Source organism: Clarias gariepinus, chromosome 6, assembly GCF_024256425.1.
Source record: "Clarias gariepinus isolate MV-2021 ecotype Netherlands chromosome 6, CGAR_prim_01v2, whole genome shotgun sequence".
NCBI lineage: Eukaryota > Metazoa > Chordata > Actinopteri > Siluriformes > Clariidae > Clarias > Clarias gariepinus.
This window is the reverse complement of record NC_071105.1, coordinates 17,776,526-17,799,476: the sequence shown is the minus strand read 5'-3', so window position 1 is coordinate 17,799,476 and position 22,951 is coordinate 17,776,526. Positions and strand designations below refer to the sequence as shown.

The 22,951-nt window shown below is 38.4% G+C and overlaps 1 protein-coding gene across 1 annotated transcript in view; it reads left to right on the top strand.

The window, feature by feature from the left end:
- The window catches only part of tex264a (testis expressed 264, ER-phagy receptor a), a 79,251-nt gene that overhangs the window by 29,365 nt on the left and 26,935 nt on the right, over nt 1-22,951 (top strand). The window lies entirely within an intron of this gene.

Below are 22,951 nucleotides of genomic sequence, written 5' to 3'. Positions count from 1 at the left end.
TTAAACAAACCTTTTTTATGAAAGAACATTGCTCAGATACATAAAAATACAAATGTTAGTAAATGCTAGTAGCAATGTAAAATGGTAGCACATATTCTCAATGAAGTAGGCTACTTCATACAAACAATAACGTTTTTTTCTTCACATGACATTAAAGAACTTTGCTCCCTACCTTGTGTGATACACTCACGTAGGCTACCTCATGCTGTGTCAAAGTTGGTTCCCCCATCAGGATGCGTTTTTTTAGCCCCACCCCCGTGAAAAGGGCACAGGGAACGCGCATTTAGGAGAAGGCTCGCCCGCGGAGGGTTATGCGCGGACCACTGAGATTCTACAGAGCGCGGGAAAGAATAAAAAGGACAGTTAGTGTTTTTTAATCCCTGACGAACTCTAGCCAACAGGATGTGTTTCCCTTGTTATCTTGGACATATTTAGAATGATGAACCTCGGCTGAGTCACTTGTAGGCTGTAAACATGTCAGTATTTTGTCTGATATTTCATATTAAATATGCCTTTTCAGCAAAACCATAATGCTAAAATAAAGACCCGTCAGATACAGTCTCAAGACATTAATAATAATAATAGTAATAATAATAATTATTATATATAAATTAATAATTATTATTATTATATTATGATTAAATATTATATATTATAATATTAGTAATAATAATAATAATAATTATTATTATTATTATGCGAGATAATTAGCATTTTATCCGCGTGATGTCAATTCACTAGGTCACATTATTTGAATAAACCCAAACTGCATATGAAAGAAATCAGCACTCGTAGTGGTCCATTTCTTTATATTAAATATATACTGTATTTAAAAGAAATCCCTTGATAAAATAGCATAAACAAATCATGGGTAGTGTATACCAGTGATTAAATATAAACAATAAAACGCATGTACTGACATGTTTACAGCCTACAAGTGACTCAGCCGAGGTTCATCATTCTAAATATGTCCAAGATAACAAGGGAAACACATCCTGATGGCTAGAGTTCGTCAGGGGATTAAAAAACGCTAACAATTTCCTTTTTGGCCTTTTCTGCGTTCCGTAGAAGCTCAGTGGTCCGCGCATATAGACAATTTTTTTTATAGCCAAACGAAACTACCTTCGGTATCATTTCGCGAACTGGCGCGTGCACGTTGTTGTCACGTTGGACGCTGTCGAATCAAATGAATCTACGGTACTTTGATTGGATGTCGTGCCGAATGCGCGCATGCGCTCTGTTACACACACGCGCACAGACACATAAACAGAGATAGAGCGGACCGTGTTAACATACGTTTTATCTTTGGGCTTTTTATGGGAAGTAGCAAGTCTTTACACGTCAATAGGCGCAAGTCCAAGTGAAAGTCCGAGTTATTTATGTTAAAGTCCAAGTCGAGTTGCAAGTCTTTTTATATTTTGTCGAGTCTAAAGTCATCAAATTCATGACTCGAGTCCAAGTCACATGACTCGAGTCCACACCTCTGGGTTTTGCTATGCTGCTGAGAGAGATCACAGTTTAGGATGCTATTTCATGTTATTTATTACTTCTCTTAATCCAGCTTATTCAGTTTATTCTTTGCTAATGTTCTTGATAATGCATTAGTTCACACTTTTAAAGTTTGGTTAATGTACTGTATTTTTTTAGATTTGCCATTTAATTTCTTTGGTCTGATTGCGTGAAGGCATGTGCGTCATGTGAGGTGCGTTATTTAGGAAGACTTGTAGAGCCCATTAATCCCCCTCATGACCTGCTCATAAATAAGCGGCTTTACAGGTGTACCTAATATAGTGGACGATGGGCGTATGTGAGACAATGTGGTAACACTCATCGGATGCCTGAAAATGGATATAACCCTTACATTGTTTGATGCACATATGATTGATTTGTATGAATGTGCAGGTGTGCAGATGTTTCTCATATCGTGTACAGCGATTGTACAGTGCATCAAGTTAAATTGTGATATGGAGGTTTGATGGTGTCTTAATTGCTAGCTAAAGTGACTAATGCAGCATTTACATGGAAAATTATATGTATGGTATGTAATGAAATGTCATTTGCGGAACTGAACATCGCTCGCTTTACTTTACATCTCCTTTAAACATAGTCAGTAGTGAACAGGTGTACTGTGTACCATCCCTTCATAAGGAACATGCATACACTAGGAACATAACCTGGTTTTTATGTTATTATATAAACAGTAAATACAGATCGTGGCCTTGTGAGCTGGCACAGACACAGCTGATTTATGCTGTGCTGCTTGCGCGCGTTCTGTGCAGTGATGACTGCACGTGAAGCTCCATATGTCTCTGCGAGGAGCAACAGTCGTATCCTGCAGTTAGAGGTGAGGCCGGCTTGGCAGCGTTGGTCTGCGTGTTGTAATCCCGTGTGTGGGCGTCGCCATCTGTCTGTGAAAAGCACGCAGTCGGAGCGTAATCAAAGCTAAATATGTAGTCAGAGGATGTCCTCTTTCTAAAACTGGCCTTTTTTTACGCATTAGTCAGCAGAGGAAAATACTTCGGGATACTACAGTATGTACGTCTAAATTCAACTCGTTGTGATTATTTTATTTCATTCATTATTAATTAAACTGATATTCAAAGACTGTCAACTAACATCAACATTTCATCCTCTTATTTATGAGTGGCTGACTCTGACCACAGAGCAGGCCTCTGTCCAGTTACATAACTGTTCCCCAGACAGCACCCTTCCCATATGATGTAAGTGTGCAGAAAGCAATGTGTTTTCCGGTCTCTGTCCCTACCGCTCTTTCTTCTTGACACCTTTTTCCAGCATTAAGCCTTGCTATGACAGCGAGGCCACACACCGGTGATTTTCTGGCCTATCTGGTGTGTTTTATTGCTCACTGAGGTCAGTGCAATAGTTACATGGCCGCAGCGGAATGAGGAGGAAGATCAGATTATTGGGCTTATGGATGTGCGTTGTTTGCAGGTGTGTGTACTGTTGGTTGTACACGTGTGCAGTGTTTGTGCAGAGAGAGAGAGAGAGAAAGAGAGCATCAGATTAATAATGGAAAGGCATTTGTGTACAAAAGAGTGTGTAGTGTGGTATATTTTAACCAGAAGATTTATGACAAATGCTCAGGCTTTGCGAATAAAGCCTACTGTTTTACTCCGGCCACTTTGGGAGTGGTGTCGCAGGGCCTTTGGGGATGTGCTATGGAGAATAGCTCCAAGACTTTGGCAGGGAATCCTTTGTGTTGCAGGATGAAGCCTGCATGGATTAGGCCTGTTTGTCCAGCACCTCCCATGGGTGGTCAACCAGGTTCGGATCTGAGGCGTCGGAGGCCGGGTCGGCTCTTTGCCTGTTGGGTCCAGTGGGGTGTGGTGCACTGCGTGTTCTTGTATTTTCCAATTATGGTCAACCTTAACCTTTTGCAGTGATCAGGTAAAATGGGTCAATGGGTAAAAGTAGTTGTACAGTAAATTCTTACAGTCACAATTTTTCCTGGGTTGACATCCAGATGTTAAATGGAAATCTAGTGCGCTAGGGAGTACAAGCACTTGTTCAACACACCAAGTAATGGGCTTGATCAGGGGTTACAGAGGGATTAGTAGCTAGTTTAATTAAAATGCTGAGGCAATTCGGAACGACTAAGAAGAAATAATAATAGCGGACGTTTTTAGAGAAATTATCCATAAAATATAAGGGAATCTAGAATGTAAAGATTTTATTTTTGCATATTTGTCACACTTGAATGACTCAGATCATCAAACATATTTTTATATTACACAAAGATAACCATAATTAAATTTATAATAATAATAATAAAAAATATAAAGTTATGGTTTTATTTATTAGGGGAAAAACTGTCGAATGGGGCAAATACTTTTTAAAGCACTGTGTGAGATGATAAATTGATCATATTCATCTTCTTGCCAAAAACACATTCAGCACTGGTTTTAAATGTGCATTTTGTCAGGTAACGGCTTTCTCCTCAGTACTGCATCCTATACCGGCCTACTTTCACTGAGAGTTAGCGTAATTAACGAATATGAAATATTGATTGTAGAAGATGCAGTCTGGTACATACTGTATAGGTAAACGTCCCAGTGCTGTTACCGTGCATTATCACCACTCCTGGAATGTCTCTCACTTGTTTCGTTGGTGTATAGTTAATGTCTTAATTATTATGTAATGTTATTAGATTTATTTTAATTTTTCACAATTATTATATGTCTTTTTATTAGTAGTAGCGGTAATATTCGTTCTCTGTGTCCTGTTCCACTGTAGTTGTTGTTGTGGCTGTTTTTTATTTTTTTGATGTCAGCATTCCATCAGTTGGAACTTTAAGGTGGAAGAGTTTAACGAGGACCGCAAGTTAAAAACTGCAGTGCTCTCAGATCAGACACAGTTGTTCATCTTCCTTTTATTCCTTCATCAACAATCACTGCTTTTACTGCTCTACGCTCCTCCAATTTTTGTTACCTCCTGCTGCTCCATACTGCATCAGTGCTCCTTTCTTCCTTGTAATCTTCCCCACTCCAGTAAACCCAGCCTCATTCTTCTCAATCTGCCGACAGAGTGAGGGTGGGCTGAACATGATAAATAAGAGTAAAAGTGCGAGCTCACTCACACACATGCATGCTATGGAGAAGATTTGCTCAAGAGACAAAGTACCAGTGTGGTATGCGTGTGTCTGTGAGTCTACTGTGTGTGTGTGTGTGTGTGTGTGTGTGTGTGAGACAAAACTACAGATTACAAGGGTGTGTAAGTGGACAGATGGAAGTTCATGGGAGGGAATGTTCATCATCTTAAATAAGATAATAGTAAGCAAGACAGGAGTGAAGGTATAAGGTATGAAAAGGAAGTATAGAGTGTAAGGTTAAGAATATAAATGGTGTCATGCTCTGCACCAGAGACTCTAGTGTTACTTTCAACCTTATTAAAATAGGTAAGGTAGAGTGTCGAGCTTTACCAACCTCCCTAACTAGGAAGAAATAATAATAGAATACATATTTAGATGAATTATTCATAAAAAATAAGTGAATGGGGAATGTCAAATCCTGAATGATTGATTTTTTGCATATTTGTTACACTTGACTCAGATCATCAACAAATTTTTATAATCACACAAAGAGAATATTAATATTAATGTATTCTAAGTAAATGATGGTTGCATTTATTAAGGGAAAAAAATTGTCGAAATACTTTTTCACAGCACTTGTGAGGTTAACTTAATGTAAGAAGTGCCAACTCCTGTGTTCACTGTTCAATCCTGAGCTCAGGTTTCTGTCTATATCAAGTACTTCGAATGCTTATTGAGAGTGCATGTGGGTATCCTCTGGATTTCCCTTCTCCCAGCAACATGCTGGTGTGGAGATCGGTGACTCTAATCTGCCTGTGTGTGCGTGCATGTAAGTTCGTACCCCTGCTGTTTATTGCACATGCTCAACTCATGAATAAACTTGTCTATTCTTTTTGATATTTTATTTGCTGAATTAAACACAGGGAATTGTGTGTGCCTTCCATTATTGTGTAAAACAAACTATTATGTATTTTTCATATACATTTTACATTTGTGCTAATCAATGAAAAAAAGGATGCAAGGTTAATCAAAACAATGGTTTAAGGTATCAGTACAGAGAGTCAACTTATGGCAACTTGTGGTGCAGAATGGTACGGAATGAGAGCGATGTTTGTGCCACTGAGTTTGGTTTCTCTTAGAGACTTGTTGTGTACACTACCAGTCAAAAGTTTGGACATGCCTTCTAATTCTATGGTCTTTCCTGGTTTCTGTTTCATTCTATATTGTGAAAAAATGCTGAAGGCATGCAAATTATGCAGTATCCTCCTCTGAACAGTTAATATTGAGGTGTGCCTGATTTAATGATTTTTGAGGCTGGTACCTCTAAATGAACTTCTCTGCAACAGAGCTAAGTTTTGGTCTTGCTTGCCTGGGATGGTCTTCATGACAGCAAATTTAATTATGGTGCTTAATGGGTTTTGCAAATGCGCTTGACAATACTTACTAGAACAGCTGACCTTCATCTTTTAAAATAACAACTTACTGTTCTCACTCACTCACTTATCATCTATACCGCTTTATCCTGTATTCAGGGTCGCAGGGACCTGGAGCGTACCCCAGGAGACTTGGGGCACAAGGCAGGGTACAACCTGGCCTGGGTGCCAATCTATTGCAGGGACACACATACATTTACACACTCATTCACACACTACGGGCAATTTGGGTCTTTGAACGGTGGGAGGAAACCCACCAAGCACGAGCAGGACATGCAAACTCCATGCACACAGAGACGGGAATCGTGCCTGGCTGATAATCGAATCTTGACCCTGGAGGTGCAAGACGACACTATCATGCCGCAAACTTACTGTTGTGTTACTTAATTACCCAATGCTATGTGTTATTTAATATAATTTTTTCAAATCCAGTATTATTCTAGAATGTAGAAAAACTTTTGACTAGTACTGTATTTGTGTGTGTTTTTTTTTTTTCCATTTTGTTGGACAGTCAGGTGGAGCAGCCTACACATATCTCAGTGTCAGACTGCCACATAGTGAGAGAGAGAGCAAGAGAAGGAGAGACAGATACATGGCAGCAAGAGTCCAAACCCTTTCTGGCATCCTGTCATGATAAGGTCGAGCTTTATTCAGTTATTATTCAAACCACGTCTTTACATCCATCATAGGAAATCAGGTAGTCCTTCCCAGTCCACTCCTTCACCCTGTACCTCACCCTCCTTCACACATTTCTTCTATTAGTCTCTAGGGCATTAACGATTACTGGCTGACAGGTCAAGAAAGGCCAGGGTAAACACAGACCACACACCCTGAGCAAGCAGAGTCGAGGAATCCATCAGAGGAGCTGCTGATTTGATTACAACTCTTCAGGAAAGGAACTCCTTGTTGTTTCAGCACTTTAACATAGTATTGAGCAATAGTTCTCATTTTTGGCTCTTGTTAAGCCACAAAGTGACCAATAAATTATTTAAGCATTGAGAGCATTTAAGCATTGAGCCAGAGAGAATCATGTGCGGATGATGATGGATGATCAGGCGTTGATTAATATACCCTTGATGCTGAATGCTGAGTGGTTAGAATAGATGAGAGGGGAAATGAGGTTGCTGCTGAGGTTGTTACGGAAACATATAATTCATTTAGTGAATAAATTATGTAAACCTTTAGGCACTTTGTAGCCTGTTGTAGCAAAACATTTGTTCATTTTATTTAATATGAAGACAAGGCGAGGCTTAAGATTCTTGCACAGTACTGTAAATGTAGAAGATAAATATACTAAGCACACATTGTCTAATCAAAGTACAAATTACCCAAAGGACAGGTGACAGATTACCATGGCTGCCTTCACATTATCAGCCTGAAGGGACTCATTCCATTTTTACCCTGATGTCATACAGATCTGATTTTTATGGTCGTCTTAACGCACAAATCTGATGTTTTTCAGATTGGATCTGAGTCACTATCGTATGTGGTCCTAAATCAAATACAAATCGGATACGCAGTCGTGTGACTTGAATGAGAACATTCAGATCGGAATTCATGCGACTTTTAGCCTCTGTGCATATGTAGGTCATTTGCTGACGTCAGTCAGCACCAACAGCGCAGGGATTAGCGGTGCTAGCGATAGCTGATAAAACGACTAAAGCCAGGCTTCCGGCTTTCTTAATTTTACAGGACCTCAACAATACAATTAATCCCAAGCATATTTTAGCTAAAATAGCATCCACTGTTTGAAATGAATGAGCAGTCATGACTCATGCCAAGTATTAACCCAGGTAAGCTAAACAAAGACGTACCAATATGCGCATGTACTATAGGCCGTTTTAGAGGACAGGCACATTAGAGTCAGATAAAATAAACTCAGTAAATAAATTTTGAATATAAACTGTTATAACATTTATATAGTCTTACCAAAAAATTGGAATTGAACAATGTGGGTTGCAATGTGAGTGTAGCCCATGGATTTAAAGTTTATTTTTTCCTAAATTGTATTGTTCCTTTAACAAAATACTCAGTGCTGCCAGAAAGTGTGTCCGTTAATGTGCAAGCTAAAATACCCCTCACATAATAATTTTTTTTTAAATACCTTAAACTCTCCTTGTTTCACCCCTCACCCAAACACACCATTTCAGTGTCTATGTAAATGAGATACTGCTAAATCATACCAAAGAACAGCAGACCTGAGCAACAAGATAATTGTTAATCAATAAACCAATCAATACTTTTATTATGCATGTTTTTTTAATCTGGCTAATAGAACTCGACTCTGACAGCAGTGACGTGTGACAAAGCGAGAGAAAAAAAAACCCTGACTGAGTTTGTAATATGAATCACAAGCATTAGGAGAGCTGAGCACTTTCTTTTATTTCGAGATCAGAGTTCGATAGATTGCCACCATAAAAAGGTGACCCAAAGTGAAATACAGTGATTATGAAGTAAGCAAAAAGGCATGGGCCCAAACACATCAGCACTGCTGTAAAGTGAGGTAAAGCTTGTTTAATATTGTGCCATTTACTGCACATTCCAGCTTCTCTTTACTATTTCCTAAGAAATAAATACACAAAAGGACAAAAATGTGTACTTTCTTACTCTGTAGTGTTACCAAGTACAACTGAATACGTTTTTTCTTTTCTTTTCCTGTTAAAGCGCATTGAATCTGATGACCCGGGCACACTGATCACTGGCATTTTATAGTAATGGTGTCGTGAGCGTCTAAAAAGTACATTACTGGACAACATTCTACAGTTGTCCATCGCCGGATGGGTTCAGGCTGGGGGACAACATGAGTAAAAAGTAAAATTTTGCATAATAGGACCCCTTTAAGTTTAGAACCACCACCTTGTTGCATGATGCAAAATGGCAAATTAGTGTCTATTAGTTACATATAGCAAAAAGGTTCCATATGCAGAAAGGAAAGACCTCCTTCAAACCTATGGGGTGTTCAGAACACCAGTTTGCTACAAAATCAGAAAAGACTAATATCTTCCCTGCAATATCTGCCGCATTGACATTAATGTGAGTACCAGAGGTAAAGATGCGTTAGAGGGGCACGCAGCTACTGAATAAAACAAGAATAATGCTAGCTCTGCACACTTGTTAACTACACTACACCACGTTCCAAATTATTATGCAAATTATATATTTCTCTGATTTTCATAATTAGTCAATGCAAATGACAGTCAGTATAATTTTCAAGTCATCAACCATTAGGGTATAATTAAAATTTTATTAAACAAACCTCCTAATGATAATATTTATTAAAAAAAATAAAATGAATGAAAACGCACTGTTCCAAATTATTATGCACAACAGAGTTAAAACATTTTATAGGTTTTAAAGAACTGAAAATAGGCTTTCGAGGTAATATTTACTGAAATCAAAACTATTTAAATAAAAAACATCCTAACATAGCATGTTACATCTTAACATAGGACCCCTTCTTTCACCTTATCACCTTCACAATTCTTGCATCCATTAAACTTGTGAGTTTTTGGTCTGTCAAAATAGCCTCTTAGAGCTGCTGTTTGGATGCGAACCACATCCCACCCTCATAGATTTTTTGTTTGAGGATGCTCCAAAGGTTCTCAATGGGGTTAAGGTCAGGGGAGGATGGTGGCCACACCATACAGTAGGTTTCTCATCTTTTATGCCCATAGCAGCCAATGACACAGAGGTATTCTTTGCAGCATGAGATGGTGCATTTTTACACCTTCAGGGACCCTACAGGGGCCTACCAGCTCTTTCCCCATGATTCCGGCCCAAACCATGACTCCGGCACCTACTTGTTGACGTCGCAGCCTTGTTGTAACATGGTGGCCACCCACAACCATCCACCACTCCATCCATCTGGACCATACAGGGTTGCACGACACTAATCGGTAAACAAAACTAGTCTTCATGTATGTCTGGGCCCACTGCAACCATTTCTGCTTGTGAGCATTGGTTACGGTCGGCCGAATAGTAGGTTTATGCACAACTGCAAGCCTCTAAAGGATCCTACACCTTGACGTTCGCGGGACTCCAAAGGCACCAGCAGCTTCAAATACCTGTTTGCTGCTTTGTAATGGCATTTAGCAGCTGCTCTCCTAAACCGATGAATTTGTCTTGCAGAAACCTTCTTCATTCTGCCTTTATCTGCACAAACCTGTCTGTGCTCTGAATCAGCCACAAATGTCTTCACAGTATGATAATCATGCTTAAGTTTTAATGAAATATCTAAAGTTTTTATACCTTGTCCAAGGCATTGCAATATTTGACGCATTTCGGCAGCAGAGATCCTTTTTCTTTCCCATATTGCTTGAAACCTGTGGCCTGCTTAATAATGTGGAACAAACTTCTTCAGTACTTTTCCTTTAATTGGGCTCATCTGGCAAACTAGTTATCACACGTGTCTGAGATTCATTTCAGTGATCCAAAGAGCCCTGAGACACAATATCATCCATGAGTTTAATTTAAAAACTAAACATTTAATGTTTATGACACGTACATCCAGTTTGCATAATAATTTGGAACGCAGTGTATAGTTGAGGATAAAACCACCACTGCTTCTTTTAGTGTATCTGTAAGTATGTCTGTGTGTGTGTGTGTGTGTATGTGTGTGTGCATGTATGAGACTTAAATCAAACTTCGCTCACGCAAACACACATGGAACACTTGCATACACATATGAAACACATACTTACTACTAACTGCTCTACTAATGAGTGATGTTTGATTTAAGCCCTATACAGTGCCTCATATGCATGCAATAGTTTGCCCTACATAATACTTATTATGCCAACGATGAGCACTTGTGATATAATGAATTGCTCAGCTCTAACAGTTTCATTGTCAAGCTATTGATGGATATTATAATTTAGCCTTCCATTTAATATCACGACCAGCTGTCACTGCTTATTACGGCTCTTTTATCAGGAAGCTATTTTATTCTACAGCCAGCACTGGTACACATGCTTTGTCTTGTGCCCATCGATGTAAATTCCAACTAGAGATCTGTCAATGCCTTCATGCCAGCACACACTTAAAACACACTTCATGGAGAAAAGGTTTTCCATCCTCGGCCAATCATACAGAGTTATGAAGTGAGGCATTTTAAGGGACAAGTCTATTTTAAAATTCAAAATGCTTGTTTCTTATGAATTCACACCTATAAATTATATGGATGTGCCGCCGAGTCTGGAACGCCTGGGGAGGTTGCTTTATTGACAGACAGCATGATTGACAGATAAGAAGAACCGTCCTGATTAAACTGAGGTTGGTGGTTCACCATCAGTTTTTTTTTTCTTCATTTACTGATTCTGGCACAACACGCAAACCAGAGTTTGTTTTTTATTTGTTTCATTGTTTCTGTATCACCGATATTTTGTGTAATGGTTAAGAATCTTACAAGGCTTGAACGTAACAGATAGGCATGTGCAAGACTGACATGTTTGAGACTGACACTGACACTAACATTTAATTAGAAATAAATATTTATTAAATCGCACTAGCTTAACTGCTCTAAAAAAACAATGCAGTTTAAGTCCTGCTTTTATACTTCGGCATTGGCTCACATTTCACACAAAGTGAATCATAGATACGACTAAATTCTTGTAACACATTATAATGCAGAAAGCAGGATTTGTTATGAGTGTAAATTGCTTTCTCGGTCATGGCCGTGGGTATGTCTGAAAGAAGCCTTGAGGAACATTAACATAAATGTGTTTTGCGTCTGAAGCAGAAAAAGCCATCACTTTAATGGATTGATGAAGCCAGCACTGATGCATATCCCATGTCTGACATGTATTTTTTCTGTGCTTGACATGAAAAGAATTTCCTTAAATATTCCAAAATTACCTAAAAATTAACATACCTTTGTTCTACTTACTCAGTAGATGATGGTTTTAATTATGTACAGTATGTACAGCCACAACACTAACACAATGAATTGAATAACATTGATTATTAATTATATACCAGTAAACTGGTGACCTGATCATGGGCATCCAAGGCTCATCTACACCTGTGGGCCGGTCTCTTTGGTTCGATCTTACAGAAAAGCGAATGTAACTCAGATTGTTGGAAAAAAGTCAATGCTGGCAACAATAGAAAGGTATCAGAACACTCAGTGCACCACAGTCTGCCACATGAACAAAGAATTCAACAGTGTTAATCCAGCCTCCAAATTCCCCAGATCGCAACCTGAGCATTCTTGGAATGAATGTCTGATCCTTGTAACCCACAGCACCCAAAATGCTAATGCTAATGCTATGCTAATGTCTCAGTGCTAGACACCCAGCAAACCTCCAGAGGTTTGTGAAATCATACCCCAGTGGCATTAAGGGAATCCACACAATGTTTGCGGTTTTAATGTTATAATCCAGTGTAGTATAGAGAAAGAGTGACCTAAAATAGTGGCCAAAATAGACCTACAGTTCATATCGCTGAAAGCCCATTTCCATGCATTAACCAGTTTTTCTTTTTCTCTTTTTTGTTTGTCTTGGTGTCCTTGGGAAGCTTAGTTAAAAGCACACACAGACTACATCAAACACATTATACAGATATGATGCTTTTATAAACCTATTTGTTGTCTGCTTTATGTAAGATGTGTGTAGTGAGTGAGTACTGTACATATGTTGGTGTGCAGGTCAGATTCTTGCATGTTTCTTGAAAGGATTGCCTGGCACAAGATCACATACTGCATATTTTGAACGACTTGCCCTGAATTTCTCAACCCTATCATTTATTTATCTGGTTGTATTTGGGCTAGACAATATCATACAGCTCCATTTAACCAGATAATAAAAAAAGCAATAAAAGAACGAGAAGCAGGATTTCTGTCTGGATTCCTAATGCTGGAATTGTCCTCGAGTACCCTACATTCATATTTATTTATCCTCACGCTGTGTTTAGATTTGCTACATCGCATTCATAGCCCGGTGATTGATCGAAGGTGCTGAATTGTAATGCGACATGCTGTGTCAGGAATTGTCATTGCATTTGGAACATGTACTATTAGATGTGCATGAATTATTGAAACGTGTTCCGTTAGAGCAGCCTGCCACTAAGGCATCGGCAGTTATAAAAAGCCAAGATGAGATTTGGTTATAAAAAGCCAAGTCTACCTGGGTTCGCGGCTCACTTATTTTGACCCATGGTTCACAACTAATTGACTTTCTTTATTTAGCTTGGTACAGAGGATACATCTCAGGAACTGAGGCTGGAACCTAATTGATGTGGACCGTGGCCGTACTGGGGCATAGTGCTGTTAAAATGTGGGTGAGCATGCGCTAAATATAGTCCCCTCCCGAGACATGCACAGTGAACGCAATGCTTAGCGAAGCAGATGTAGGACCTACCGCTGGGATTCGGGTTGGAATTTCAGGTCCATCAGTAACCAGGGATCTCACAGAATGAAATTAACTGCGTTCTCATTGGGAGAGTCTGAATGGAGATTAGAGAATTAGCTGTACTGAGATGATCTTTCTCTTTGTCACTGTGCATAGTTCTGTAAGGTGTTTGCACAATCAGCAAAACTGAGTGCATTTGAGTTTTTTAACATCTTAAGCTCTTTATTCTAGCAGACTAATGCATATACAGTAATGTGTGATGGTTTATAAAAACTTTCAAACTATAATAATTTACGTGTGTGTGGTTTTAGATTGATCAGAACCGACTTGTCATGTGTACAAATTCACCTGTAACTCATCAAGAGTGATAAATCTTACTTGTAGGATGTGTTTTAGGTTCTTTAAAGACTCTTCGTTGGTTTTTGAGTCGAAAAAGTGTTCTCGAGGGATCCGCATACTGCTTCTGTATTCTAGTCACTCAAGTGCATGAAAATATTAAAAATTTTAGAAGTTAAAACCTTAAAGTTAAATATTTATACTGTATGCATGAACTTTTTTGATTAATTGGCTATTGGTTGATATAATGATGGCTTAGGGGTTAGCATTGTCACCTCGCACCTCCAGGGTTGGAGGATCAAATCTTTCTTTGGTTCTGTGTGCGTGGACTTTGCACGTTCTCCCTGTGCTTGGTCCTGGTCCTCTGGTAGTCCAATATGATGCAGTGTGGACTGACTAGTGTTATTGCCTGTCGCGTATGATTGGGTGTTTGAGAGTGTTTGAGATTGGGTGTTTGAAGTGGGGCCGCAGTACCTGGTGGAGATAAAAATAAGCTATGATGTGTAACATGGTAGCTCAACTTTCGAAATGGGTAAATGTTAATCCCTTAGCTTACAGTTACTTAAATTGTCTTGCTGGCTTTATTTACAGCATGATTGTAAAAGCAAGAATTCACAGAGCCGCTTTTTTTTTTAGCCTGGAATGCTTGTAGTGTTACTTTAAATTTCCGATAAAATTGGTAGATAGGTATTATTTCTCAATACATATTAAATATTCTAAATATTTTTCCAAAAATACATTATGATAATGAATTAATGCTTGCATGTAAGTATTTAGTTGCTGCTAGAGATACTGATAAAGAAAAAAAAATCCATCATATTTTGTAAAGCACAGGATTCTTCTTTTGTACATGTTGTCAACAACCAGATAAGAGCATTACAATAGCATATTGAGCCAAAGTAGAACAATTTTACTTCTATCAACCCAAACTATATTCTAGTGCTGCACAACTAATTGCACCAAAATTGAAATCGCAATATAGACCCATGCAGTTATTTTATTGCAAAAAATTACAAATTAGTACAGGTATTTTATGTAGTTAGGTAGGTAGGGATTCATGTAGTTAATAACTAATAATAATTAATTTGTCAATAATTCAAGTTATTTTCTTTTATATTTTTCATGTGCTATATGAATATTGGCAAACATTGTCTTAAACTGATTATATGTGCCCTTATTTGCTGTTAGCCTAAAAAAATGTGTGAAAACTATTCAGTACATCTAATTATAAGTTAACACTTTAAAAAGACCATCACTTCCTGTCTCTATTTGACAAACCAACTGAATGTATATTCTTGACCCAGGGGTGTAACTCGGTGCCACTGTCTGTGTCTGTGTTTGCTTAGTGATCCAAATAACTGTATGTACTAAACCAGACAGAGGCACAGGATGATCCACATGGAGAGGGGTTGTTTGCATATTGCCCTTTTCTAATAAAGTAGCCACTGCAGCAGAAATACCTACTCCATGATATTGAGAAATTTTATCATTTTCATAGTGGTCAGGTCATCTCTCTTTTGTTTACTTGCTGTCTCGTTATATTTAGTCCTGTAGCATTACACTACATCAAAAGTAGACAGTCTGCAATGTCGTTTGGCCTTAGAATCCACTGTCTTGCATAGGTTTTCTGAATAGTTTGCTTCTCAAGACAATAAAACAACAAACATGCAGAGATTTGGTTGTGCAGATCATGTCTTATCACACCCTATGAAAATTCTACCCTGGCACATTCAGATATCTCTACCTGTGGGCAAACACGCTCATTAAAAAGCTACCACATACCGCAGGCTGCTGTGCTTTGGTAAAGCCGTTTATTCCCATTCGCAAAGTGACACGACTGTGCTTGGCATCAGCACTCTGGCATTTTCAGCTCTAACGTGCACCATGGGGAGTCTGTCTTAAGGCCTGGTGTCCAGCGGAGAAAGTTGGACAGCAGGAAGGGGACAGGCAGAAATAACAGGCCTCTAAAGCTTTAATTAAACCTCTTATTTCAGCACCAGTCCTCTCGCTCTAGCTCTAACTCCAAACACTGTAATGGCTACAGGGATTGTGGGGTAGGTATTTAATGTCCCGTCATTCAACTGGATGGAGAGCAAGAACGAAACCCTGATATTTTTGCCTGAATGTAGAATGTTTGTTGTTTCAGAATATTGCATATGTTCTTTATGTATTTCTCTGACATGTTTTGTATGAATAGCTGAATGGTGCTGATTAACTGTCAGTTCTCCTCCTGCTCTCTACATGATGGTGCTCTCGTTTTTGTGCCCCATCTACTGTCTTTGTTCTCGTGCAATAAACACAGAGTGTATGAGTACAGTGCTAGTTCACAGAATTCACAGACGTGCGTTACCTATATTTGGATGGATTACACACATTGTGAAATGAATACAATGATAATGATTGCGCATTGTAACTTTATATGCCTGTGCGTTATTACACAAATCCATTTTTATGTGTAAAGATCTTTATGGAAAATTGCAAAAAGTGAGCAGCTTAACCAAAACCTGACTTGATTATAGAGACCAATTGATTGTAAAGTCTTCTGGAAAAGTGTTGTTGATTACAGAGGTGGGTGATTGTGCCAAGATGTAATTTGATCACTCAGTGGCAGGTTTGATCTGCATTATGGCAATCATAGGCTACTTGGATTAATAGGAGCTCATGCAGAATGAAAGCAGCATCTTAGGGATTAACGCGATAAACTCATGACTGACTAGAAGACAATTAACAGCCATGCTTGGAAAAAAAAATCTATCGGCTCTTACTGTATACCTACAAAATGACAATAAAATTCCAATTAAGTCGACAGAGTGTTGGCACATCCCAGCACTGCTGCTGTTCCCAGATCCAGGCCTGTTCTGCCTCTATGAATGCCGTTGTATTCTGAATGATTCTATTTAAACGATTTCGACAAGTTGTTAAAAAAAAAAATCCTGTACTATATTAGAATCTGTAGACTAGCAGCTTCAGTTAATCCTGACTTTTGACTCCCTCAAATGTGACTCATTTTTCTGAGTGTCTGATTTCGTGGTTATTATTGAAGGTTAACTTGGAGTGCTGGCATCTCCAGCGTGCTGTCCATTCTTATCATATCATATCTGCCTTCAAATATCACATTAGCATCTCCCAGAGCCTTGAATCGCCTTTCATCCAGTTAGTTCATTCTTCCTCAGCTGTGCGTCTGATTTACTATTAAATCTCCAGACACCACCACCTTTATGTTTCTCTCCCAATGTATTCTAAAAGAAGTTGGGGTTTGCAAATGCTAGTCTGAATTCTACCAGTCGCTACTCTTATGGATAAGCTCGTTTTTTAGTTTAGGTCAAACCTCATTTTTGTTTGTAAGCATGAACATGGAAATGCTTGTACGATTTGGGCTATTAAGCCAATACAGGATTCAACCGCGAGATATTGAGTGTAAATCTTTGTGGGATTTTCATAAACCTAGAAAAAGAAATGGTACAGTAAGTGGTACTGAAATACAGCTTTGCCCAAAGCATTTTTAAGCGGGAAGATTAGGTTTTGCATCCGATTATGTTAAATCTAAGAATGACAGTCCTACTGGAGACTGCATGAGTTTATAAAAGGGCTTTACAGCTCATTTTACATATTGGCATGGATGTTGTTAATAATAGGAATAAATAGATAAATTACTTGATTTATTTATTAGAAATTTAATGGGCATCTATACAAGATATTTGGCATTTATGACAATACCTTAAATTTGGTAACAGACATCCCTATTCCACTGCTGAGTTTGTATACATTTCCTATAAACTGTATACTACCACCAGTCTAAAGTTTGGGGATCTTTTTCCAAGTCAGTGATTGTTTTGTATTTAAATTTTTTTTTGACATATTGGTTTCACAAAGTTACACCGAGTTAATACGGCGCTGGATAAAACAAAGGCTGGGTCTGTCGTCATTTCAGGGGGTGATTTTCTATACCCATTGGTGTGTGTGTGTTTGTGTAAATATAAATATAAATAAATAAATATATATATATATACAGTATATATATATATATATATATATACACAGATACGGATCGTGGACGCCAATAGTGATTACCATTACCTTTGTGTACCGGTCAACATTCACACGCGCATTCACACATTAATTTACTTAACCTGCATATCTTTGGTCTGTGGGAGGAAACCGGAGGAAACCCATCAAGCACAGGAGAACAAGCAAACTCCATGCACACCGACCCCAAGCCCAAGGTGGGAATCGAACCCAGACCCTGGAGGTGAAAGGTGGTTATCAACCGTATATGTGAAGGCTTGAAAATGTTCACTTGTTATGAATCTAGAGTAAGTGATAGTTTCATTTATATTATACTTATACACATACTGTATGTATGTATCATTTCGAAGCCTTTACTCTCTCTGTCCTTGGTACTATAAATGAATATCTGCATTTAATATTCTATCACTGGCAATGTCCCACAGTTGAGGAGACCTTTTCAATGCCATCGAGACCCTTTGGTGCAGCGCTCAAAGGGAAGCTTTTGATTCTGCATGCTATTGAATTCTTTCACATTGGGCACAGGAAGAGGAGTTTTCTTTGTTCCTGTGACGAATAGGATATCCACATGTCCCTCCTGGCTGCTCACCAACTATAATAGAATATTAAAGTAAAGAGATGTGCTTTTCCACAGTGGTAGACCATTGTTGGATTGCTGCTATTGACGATGGTTAAAGGTATCCTTGGGCATGCATTTTTAACTTAACCCTCTGATGGTGAAAGAGACCATAAGAGAAATAAATCTGTAGTGTGTAGTGAATCATGCTTCAGAGGTGGTGGGGTTATCATCAGTGTTAAAGCCTTGCAGTCCTGGTTGTATTTTTATATTTGAAAGCAGCGCTAAATAAGAAATTTCTCTGGACTCGCAAAATATTTTTTTCTCCTTAACTTTCATGCATCATTAGTGATTCAACTTTCGTAATATACATCCCAGAAAGAATTAATATAAAGAAACTCACCAGCCTTTGTCTCATTTCCTCTCAGTGATTTGGAGAGGAAGGTAAAGCTTTAGAATCTGGTGGAAATTTTTTTTTTTTTAAGTAAAGAAAGGGTTTAGAAAGATGAAGAAAACGAAACAGTGAGTGCAAGTAGGATGACACTGTTCCCTTCTCTCCACCTGTGTTTCTGAAAGCATGCAGAGGCCTGCAAAGCTTTTTGCTTTTTTTTCATCTCCTGCCTTATTAGAAAGCCCCATACTAAGCTCAGGTATCCATGTTGTGCACATACACACTTTTTTTATACTCGCAAGATTAAAGCGATGTTTTAGCACAGAAAGCTCCATTCTGCTTCAGGAGCAGTGATTGACATAGGCAGTGGGAAGCCAGTCAGACTGACGTATGACCAGTTCTTCTCCTGCAAGGCATGCATGGAATACAGGGCTCTCCTCTTTTTCAATTAAATTTCACTTTAATTTTAGGAATTTAGGAATTGTTTTACAGACATACTGTGTGTTAGGCAGGTGAAAGTTTAACATAACAGAAGATGTCTAAGTTAACATGAAGTCCAGTATGGCACCAGGATAAATCAGACAGGTGCAGAGGGCAGAGGGGGTCTAGATCACCTCTGAATGCCTCAGCATCCTTGCAGGGTTGGCCTGTGTCTACTGGAGCTGGTATAATCTCTAGATGCCTCTGGATGGGTAGAAAAAGAAAGATGAGAATGTGCATGTAGATGTACTGGAGTATACAGTTATGGGATAAATAATGTGTATCCTATGTCTTGAGTCTGCTTTTAAACTGGGAGACTGTGTCTGAGCCCCGATCACTGTCAGGAAGGTTATTCCATCTCCTACGACCTTTTGTGGACATTGACATTTTGGGCACTACTAAGAGTTTTGTGATCTTAAGGAGCGTGGTGGATTGTAAGACCATGGATTTGGATTGTAAGTGTCAGACGACAGCCTAGATATTTGGTAGGTAAACCATTTAGAGCCCTGTACGTAAGTAATGCTAGTTTGTAACAAATTTTAAACTTAACAGGTAACCAGTGCATGAATGCCAATATTGGTGTTGTATGATCTATTTTCTAGTTTCTATTTGAAGGGTAAAATGTTGCTGTTCCTCTGTAGTTCTACAGGTGGTGCATTCAACTTTTCACACGGCATTGCATCATGTGTGTTAGGAGTAAATTATTACTATATGCTAAGTTTATTTAGATTTCCAACAAAATCTAAAAAAAAAAAAGTTAAATTTGGATATTTTTAAAAATCTCAATACTTAAGGAATTTTAATACAAAGAAAATTGGGTATCATGATAATATCTTATCAGTAGATCCCTTTTGATTCCCATCCCTAGTAATTATGGTGGCAAATAATCCAATCACAATCAACACTATAGCTCTGTTTGACCAAAGCTCGTCTTATTGACCCTGTGTTCAGCTCATTGTGTTCTATCAACATGACTGATAGCTGCATCAGTAAACAATGTAAAACTACTTAACTTTTCAATTAGTTATACTATATATACAGTACTGTAGAATAGCATTTATAACAGCCAACTTGCTGATGTATTTGCTTGTTAATTCTGTAATATTAACTTTACTGTTCACTTTATTGAGGACGCAAATACATCACCACCAATTAAAAACTGCATCAAAATCTCTTTGAGATGTTCCTGGTGAACAGTGGTCCAAAGAAGGAAAAAAAGTTGAGCCAGTAAACAGTCAGTTCTTAAAGTTGATGTGTTGAAAGCAGCGCCAAATTGTGATCTTAGATGACTGGGTCAGAGATTCTACAAAATCCTTACAAAAGTAGTCAAATGAAGGATAACTGGTGAACAAGTGACGGGGTGCCCAAGTCAACTTAAAGGATCTGTTGCTAATGTACCTCCACAGTACACCTTCAGCGGTCTTGTGAAGACTTTGACAGGTCAAAACTGGAAAGGGTGAATAGATGGATTGATTTATTAATAGATAAATATTACATCCCGTGCATGTAAGTAGGGGATATTTGCTAAAGAAGTATGAAATAGACAGTAAAGCAAAATAAGGGAGTGGCAGAGTAGATGTGAGCCTATAAAGGTTGAGGGCAGAGAGATGGAGATATAGGGAGCAGGTGTGAAAATGTGCTGCCAAAGTTAAGCAATAAAACACGAAGCAGCCCTGGCCTGTCAATTTGAGCTCTTTGACTCATACATCCAGTTTGAGCCTGTCTCTCAGCTAGATTGGACAGCTCTGTCTGGAACTTCTACTAGTCACTCTTTGGCATAAACAAGACAGCAAAACGGCCGCAGTAATTCGCACATGTCTGATATCTGTCATTCAGAAGTCACATGTTCTGAAAAAGGCACACACATACACACGATTTCATTCATTCAATCACACACATTCCCACTGCTGTTGTCTAGACCAATTACTTAGCACTGTTTGGAACTTTGGTACAATCTGGAGTTTTCCGATATAAATTGCTCAGTGGAGATCAAGCAGTGCGAACTGCGTAAAATACTGAAGCGTGTATGCCTGTTCAGAGAGATTTGAGAAAATGTATTAATGAGAATATTGGAATAAACCGCTTCATTGGCACTAATCAAACACCCATTTTTCATCTGACTTGCTGTTCTTGGAGTACGAAATCTGTTCCAGCAGTGGGCCTGATTATAATGAAGTGACAGTAAGAGCTGCATGGTGATAATCACAGATGGAATTGTCTTATCACAGAGCACAAGAAGCTGCTACTGATACTGTTTTCCTATCACTGCTCCCAGAATGATGATGAATTGAGTGGACTACCAGCCTCTCCTCGGCATAAATAAGATGTGCCAGAAAATTTAAACACATATCCTGTGCAGTTTTAGAGAAACATATCTGTGAATAATAACGTAATAATTTATATGTGTATATTATTGGGTTAACAGACAATCGTGTCACAATGTCTCAGTATTCCTATTTGTACTTGAGTTTGAGTTCAATTTGTAATTGACTACACAAACCTTTGCTCCATCATTTCCAATCAGTGTTCAAGCCAGAGATTTGAGCCCGAAAATGAATTATTCACTCTTTGTGTGAAAGCGCTGGCTGACAGTAATCTCAATTTGCTACAAATCCAATTAGCTGTATTACAGCACAATAACAAATCATTAATTTTAAGTGGAAGATAGAAATACAAGCCTTTGATTAAGCCTGATAAATGGGTTAATGTAAGTTGTGGTATGGCAAACTGCTGACTCAATTCAGTAATACAGTTAAAATATATTTTCAACAAAATGTATTTTTATGGTGAAGTCACTGAAATTTATTACAGGACAAATATGAATTTATGTAGTCGACAAAAAATAGTTAAATAACCCAGAATATGTTTTATATTTTTGATTCTTCAAAGTAGCCACTGTTTGCTTCAGTGACAGCGTTGTTCACTCTTGGCATTCTCTTAGTCAGCCTCATGAGTAGTCACCTTTTGGAAAACAAATGGTGCCACTAAGTGCAAACCAGATGGGAGGTTGCTGGAAAATGCTGTGGTAGCTACAGTATGCTGATTAAGTGTGCCTTTAATTTTGACTAAGTCACCAACAGTATCACCAGCAAAGCACCCCTCTTTCTCTATGCTTCACAGTGGGAATCACACATTCAGGAATCATCTGTTCACCCTAACAAAGGCACAGGGTTTAGAACCTAAAATTTTCTGCTAATCTAATGTCTATCTATTGTGTTTCTTGGCCCAAGCAAGTCTCTTCTCCTTGTTGTTCTTCTGAAGTGATGGTTTCTTTGCCGCACTTAACCATGAAGGCCTGACGCATGTAGTCTCCTCTGAACAGTGGATGTCTAATGCATAAACTCGGAGAAGTTTTGGGCGACTTCACTTGGGTATACTTTTAACATTCTTGAGATTTTTCAAATTGACTGACTTTTATTGTTTAAGGTCACCTGAGTGTTTCTTGCCACAGTATGGATTTGCCCAGTAGTTGGAGTAGCACTAGTGTAGGGCTATTGACTCTGTACCCAGCATTCCTCTGCACAAGACAGCCGATACTCTAAAGCACTTAAAAAAAGCAGGAAATGCTACAAATTAACACTTGGCACTCAAGGCATACCTATGACTTGAAAACCACTCTAGGTGACTTCCACATGTACCTGATGACTGTGCTGTGATCAAAGCTAAATGCAGCTATTTTGTATATCTAAATATAAAACATACTGTACAGTATTGTGAAATTCTTAAAAATTTTTAGTTTACATAAATGTATGATGTTAAAAATAATAAATATAGAAAAAACACAGGTGACATGTTCAAACTTTTGACTGGTAGTGTGGCTTTAGCTTTATTTAC